Raw genomic sequence first — 7,394 nt, forward strand, 5'->3', positions numbered from 1 at the left:
GGATAGGTAAGACAGAAAGATGTCAAGTTCTACGAGAGGTCAGGATTGAAACAAATCTTCAGTTTAGGAAAGAAATTCAACAGCACAATTCTAGCACATTGGATCACCAATCACAGCTATCAATTATAAATTTTCACCAATCGCCAGAAATTTTATCTCCACCAATTTGTATCTCAGTCCTAGGTAATTGCATTGATGAACTAAAGTCACCCAACCCAACTGACATAATCTGCCTCTCTGAACACCATGTGACCACTGGTATAGGAACTAGGCCTAAGCACAATGAGAAACTCAGACAGGAGAGTACTGCAAATGTTAGTATAAGGAAAGGTTCTCATAAAAGTATAATTAAAAATAATGTAAGTATATTTCATCAAAATATTGGGAGTTTAAAGAATAAAGTAGATGAGCTTCTGGTTTGTTTGGAAGATTTAGAAGCTGAGAATGAAATAGATATACTATGCCTGTCTGAGCATCACATTGTTACTGATATGGATAAGGTAAATGTATGTGGTTATAAGCTCTCTGCACATGTAATGAGAGAAAATATGGAGAAAGGAGGAGTTGCCATATATGTCAAAAGTTATCATTGTGCAAATAGTATAGAAACAAAAAAGTTTTGTGTAGAGAAACATATAGAAGCATGTGCCTGTGAGCTTAAATTAAATAAAGGCACATTTATAATTGTAACTGTATATAGGTCCCCATCAGGAAATTTTCATCTATTTCTGAAAAATTTGGACTCCTTGTTGTGGTATCTGACAGACAGGGGGAAGCAAATTATTATTTGTGGGGACTTCAATGTAGATTCTCTGAAAGAGAGTAATAGGAAAAATGACCTTGAAGTATTACTCGGTTCTTTCAATTTGACACCCGTTATTGATTTTCCTACTCGGGTGGTAAAGGATAGCAGCTCACTGATAGATAACTTCTTTATACACCAAGATAAGTTTAACCAGATAAATGCTCAGCCTGTTGAGAATGGTCTTTCTGATCATGGTGCACAGCTAGTTACAATATATGACATAGCTCCATTCAGCAATACTAAACAGTCCTCCAAAGTAGTACGTTCAGTCAACAATTTAACAATTGCAAATTTCAGGGAAAGCCTACAGCAGTTAGACTGGGATGAGGTGTACCGTGAACCTGATGCCAATTTAAAATATAATTTATTTCATGACATTTTTGTAAATGCATTTGAAAACTGCTTCCCCAAGAAAATAGTTAAATATACTCGTAAGAAACCTTGTAACAAACCATGGCTTACTAAGGGTATAAAAATATCTTGTAACCGGAAAAGGGAAATGTATCTGACAGCAAGAAAGAGTAGTGACCCAGAAACTATCAAAAATTATAAAAACTACTGTATTATTAAGAAAAGTTATTAAAAAATCCAGGAGTATGTGTATCATGTCTGAAATCAGCAACTCTGATAATAAAATTAAAACAATTTGGAATATTATTAAAAGAGAAACAGGTCAACCAAGAGCAGAGGAAGACAGTATTAGCATCAAATTGAATGAAAACTTTACAAACAAAAAGTCAGAAGTTGAAAATATTTTTAATAATCATTTTCTAAATGTTGTGGATATAGTAGGATCCAGGTGTTCATTAGAAGATGCTAGGCTGTTAATGGAAGAGGCCATACCTATGCAATTTGATACAATTGAAATCTCACCCACTTCTCCCTCTGAAATTAGGAAAATAATAAACTTGCTCAAAAGCAAAAACTCACATGGAATTGATGGCATTTCCAGCAAAATACTAAAAGCTTGTTCTCAACAGATAAGTAAGATTCTCAGCCACCTGTGTAATAGCTCTCTGGAACAGGGCATTTTCCCTGATAGACTGAAATATGCTATTGTTATACCTTTGCATAAAAAGGGGGATAGATCTGATGTCAACAATTACCGTCCAATCTCCCTTCTAACAGCTTTATCCAAAATTTTTGAGAAAGTAATGTATTCAAGAGTAGCTTCACATATCTGTAAAAATGAAGTACTAACAAAATGTCAGTTTGGTTTCCAGAAAGGTTTTTCAACAGAAAATGCCATATATGCTTTCACCAGTCAAATTTTGAATGATCTGAATAACCGAACACCACCCATTGGGATTTTTTGTGATCTCTCAAAGGCTTTTGATTGTGTAAATCATGAAATTCTACTAGACAAGCTCAAGTATTGTGGCATGAGTGGGACAGTGCACAAATGGTTTAATTCGTACCTAACTGGAAGAGTGCAGAAAGTTGAAATAAGTAGTTCTCGTAACATGCAAAGATCAGCACATTCCTCAAACTGGGGAACTATCAAGAATGGGGTTCCACAAGGGTCAGTCTTGGGTCCTTTGTTGTTCTTATTATACATTAATGACTTGCCATTCTATATTCATGAAGAGGCAAAGTTAGTTCTCTTCGCTGATGATACAAGTATAGTAATCACACCTGAGAAACAAGAATTAACTGATGAAATTGTCAGTACTGTCTTTCAGAAAATTACTAAGTGGTTCCTTGTAAACGGACTCTCACTGAATTTTGATAAGACACAGTACATACAGTTCCGTACAGTGAATGGTATGACGCCATTAATAAATATAGATCTTAATCAGAAGCATATAGCTAGGGTAGAATATTCCAAATTTTTAGGTATGTCCATTGATGAGAGATTAAATTGGAAGAAACACATTGATGATCTGCTGAAACGTTTGAGTTCAGCTACTTATGCAATAAGGGTCATTGCAAATTTTGGTGATAAACATCTTAGTAAATTAGCTTACTACGCCTATTTTCACTCATTGCTTTCATATGGCATCATATTTTGGGGTAATTCATCACTGAGGAATAAAGTATTTATTGCACAAAAGCGTGTAATCAGAATAATAGCTGGAGTCCACCCAAGATCATCCTGCAGACATTTATTTAAGGATCTAGGGATATTCACAGTAGCTTCTCAGTATATATACTCTCTCATGAAATTTGTTATTAACAACCAAACCCAATTCAAAAGTAATAGCAGTGTGCATAACTACAATACTAGGAGAAAGGACAATCTTCACTATTCAAGATTAAATCTAACTTTGGCACAGAAAGGGGTGAATTATACTGGCACTAAAGTCTTTGGTCACTTACCAAATAGTATCAAAAGTCTGACAGATAACCAACAAGTATTTAAGAAGAAATTAAAAGAATTTCTGAATGACAACTCCTTCTACTCCATAGAGGAATTTTTAGATATAAATTAAGAAAAAAAGAAAAAAAACAAAAATATTAAAAAAATAAAAAATAAAATAAAAAATAAAGAAAAACAAAAAAACACAAAAAAATAAAGTTGTTATATTAACTTAAGTATGTTGTTAAATTAACCTAATTATGTCATGTTTTGGAAAATTCGACTCGTTCCACATCATTACGAAATATCGTATTCATGATCCATGGAACTAGTATTAATCTATTCTAATCTAATCTAATCTTGGCAGCGTCCTTTTGACTGAATTTCAAAGCACCATCGCTGTAATTTGGTTTCCATTTCGTAAATTTGTCTTGTGTGTGATGTGTGTGATATGACAACGTCATATACATACTAAAATACAGTTAATAGTTTGAAAGAAACGCAGGTTTGTTGTTAACATTGTAGTATTATATTGCAGTTGATATATTCTCTTTTATTAAAGAATGTTTATGATGTTCCATTATATGATGCACAGTTAAGATTTCTGTCTAAGTAAGTAAATATTATTGTATAGTTAATGGAAGGTGATTTGTAGTTTCAGTGCTTTCAATCCTTCCCACTCCAATGGCCAGTGCTTTCAATCCTTCCCACTCCAATGGCCAGTACTTTTTGTAGCTCTTACATACGCCATTCTCGAACCTGACTGCTTCCCATTTAGGGAAGTCTGTGTTAACTCCTGTCGAACTATATCCATAATGTTGACAGAAAAGTTGTAATTACCATGTTCAAGTAAGTAGGTGTAAAATGGCTAGTTCTCCCCAAGGTGGTGGCGATTTAAATATGAGTGTAAACAGATGCCCTGTGTCTCCATTACAGAGTACAAAGCGTTAGACACTGACCTAGTGGATTTGGGGAAGGACGTAAGGAGGTTGCAGTGACAGTATAACTTCAGATTAAGTGTAGTTTTTAATAAAGAAAATGAACGATATTAGAGAGATTAAGTGTAGTTTTTAACAGTGCAAATGAATTGTATCAGAGTGTCTTTAAGTGCACCTGCACAAAGCATAATTCCAAATTCGTTATAGAGTAACTTTAATATTGGCTCATATTTAACTGATATGGGGTGCAGGAGTGACTTGCAACCAAAGTGACGCCACTGCAAGTGGCATAACAGAAACTGTATGAAGTTTCATCTGTTGGTAATTATAATTATTCTTCGATTGATTTAATTTTGCTTCAGGAAGCGATTAATAGCATTCAAAATACAATTACTTCATGTAAACCTTTTGTTAATAATTGTTACAAGTAATGTACGTATTTACATTGAAAAGTCACATGGAGCTTCGATCCTTGGGAAAAAAATATGAAGATAAATGAAACTTAAATGTCCTCTTTAAAAAAGCTGCTAACAATGACAGGAAACGTTAGAATGTAGAAAGAAAATAATTGTGTTAAAGAAATGTGCAAAGTGCATTAGATGAATATTTAACTGTCCATTTTCACATTTATACTACAAATTAGTTTAGAAATAAAAGGAATCCAGAAGGTAAAGTCACACTCAGTTTGTGCTTTGTTCCTCTCAGAGTCTGTGTGTTTTATTAACTTGAGCGTCTACTGGAAGCTTTATACTGGTAGAAGAAAGTCTATGTCAAAAGTTCATCAATCACTTTTTATTCTAATTTGATAATGTCAATTAAGAAGACTCCACTTTCAAAAGTTTCCTTGTATTGAAAAAGTACTACAGCCAGTTATCGGTTTTTACATAAATACATCTCAAGCAGGTGTACAAAATTTTTGTTTTGTTTGTTCACAAAATTTGTTTTCTGATGGCACCTTTGTGATACTTCACCCCATATTTCCAGCAACCTGCTCATTATACATCTGTTCCCTAAGCCTAAACTGGCACATAACTTCTCTGAAGTTTCTTATAATGAGAAATGAGAATCAGAGATCTCTATGTACTTTAAAAAAATGTTCTATAGGCCAGATTTAAATCTCAACTGTTTTTTATTGACCAGTTTCAACAGCTAAGTTTGTCACCTTCAGATCTTTAAAAACTTGTTAGGGTCTACATCATGTTCCATTGTGCATTCATCACTCATGTGATATTCACATTTGAGTGGAAATCGGATTCCACATTCCACACAGGTTTGTCAAAAAGTTCATCACAAATAGATTTGTCACAAGTAAAAACATACACAGCTAAAATGCACCTTGTGGAACTTTCCAACACAGCACTATTTTGATGCTTGTCAGTTGTTAAAAGTCATAACGGATAGCAAAAGTGCACACTTATGCCATTGTTTACATTTACATAAAGAATGAAGGACTTGTTGGAACCTTGTGACTCGAAATTCATAGTGGTGTTTAGCATCTCTGGCTGCTTGTGGTAAACATGTCACAACTAGTTCACTTGGTCTCTGCCACATGCCTCTCAGGGCAACACGTCTTTCTCCACAAACGCACTGTAGAAAAATGAAAGAATAAAAATGTGTTAGGCTCTTCATATTAGCTTGAGCTGCTCAAAAAAATTATCAGTACCTTAAGGCTGTCTAGTTCTCTAGTACATCATTTACTGGTGTCATGCTGCTCATGACTAATACTCCTGTGAAATTTTTCAGTGTCAGATATACACATTATCTGCTATGTATTTACTATCAGACAGGAATACAGAGAAATTTTTTTATCACTGTGTAGCATACAAGCCAAATCCAATTTTTCAAAAATTGGTTTCTCACGTTCTTTCATGCTAGTCTCAGGAAGAGTTAAGTGCATTTCTCATCCTTCTAAAGAACTTTAAACCGAATTTTCTATTTTATGCCATAATGTTACGTTCTCTATGCTTCTAAATCTGTCCAAGGCAGTGTCGCTGTATATTACCAATTACATTGTCAGCGACCATATTAATCCTTCCTTTCAACTCTTCCAAATTAAGTGGCAATGGAAGCAGGAACGTCGTGATCTTGGACTTAACCCCATAAGAACATATCATATGAAGCTAAGAGAAGTGACCGTGGGGACCACTGGAGAAGAGGGTCACGATGTGCATTTCGACACTGAGGCAGTTTGGTATCGAGATAACCATAAATGTCTTCACGAAAGTAAGGTGGAGCATTGTCTAGCTGCAAAATGAACTCTTCACTTGCCTGCTGTACTTCTGGCATAAGCCACAGCTGCAGTGTGTGTAGGTACACGAAACCAGTCACAGTTTTCTCCAGGAATAAAATTAGTCTGTAAACTTTTGAAGAGGACATGGCACAAAAGACGTTAATGTTAGGTGAACCACGAATTTCTTCTGTAATGTTGTGTGGTTGATTGACCTTTCAAGACACACAAAATGTGGCTTCATCACTGAAAACCAACATTATCAAAAAGTGTCTTCCACTTGTAGTCTCTTGAAGTCGTCACTTGTAGCTAGTATTGTTTTAAGCCTGTATTACATGATGTACCTAATATGTAGTCCTAGGCCTATGCAGCAGAGCCCCAAGTGTACATTGGTTAACGTCACTTGATTACATGATGCAGACAGAATAGTCCTGGTGTGAGTCCAGGCATTCACACTAGATGGTAATTATGCGCAAATCTTGAGGTGGGCTGTCTGACTTCTTGTAAAGGTGTTCATTCAAATTAAAAATGTCTGAGAACTCGAAGTTTCTATTTACTAAATAATTGTTTCTACTTCTCGTCATTATTATTTATTAAGTAATTGTTGTTCTCTTATGTAACAATCATGGAACTATATCTGTTCTCAATTATGGGCTTAACTGTTTGTTTTAAGTTATGACATATGGCATCACAAGAACATGTTTGTCTGAACTGTGCTGTTACAGCATTATGCACATGGAGGATGCAGTTGTTTTTGGAACTACTGGACAGGCAGTGTTTGTCACTCTTAGGATTAGGGCAGTATAATGATGAGCACAAGCCAGATATTGTTAGATTCAAACCAGGCTGGGAAAAAGGGAGGAAGGTGATGGTATGTATTCCCTACTGATGAAGGAACTGACGCAGATCTGCAGGAATTCTGGAACTTCGTGAGAATGGGGCGGCTTATTTCGACATCGGCTGTCAATGATACAGGAAGTAATTCACTCAACTGATATAGTAATTTCACCATTGTGACATAATCGCGTACACAAACAGTGATGCAATGATGTCAAATGCTTTTTATCCCAGTCTCTGATCACAATATCAATTCTTTAGACAATGACTGGTTACCATCCGTAATGA

This window comes from Schistocerca americana, chromosome 11 (assembly GCF_021461395.2).
Source record: "Schistocerca americana isolate TAMUIC-IGC-003095 chromosome 11, iqSchAmer2.1, whole genome shotgun sequence".
NCBI lineage: Eukaryota > Metazoa > Arthropoda > Insecta > Orthoptera > Acrididae > Schistocerca > Schistocerca americana.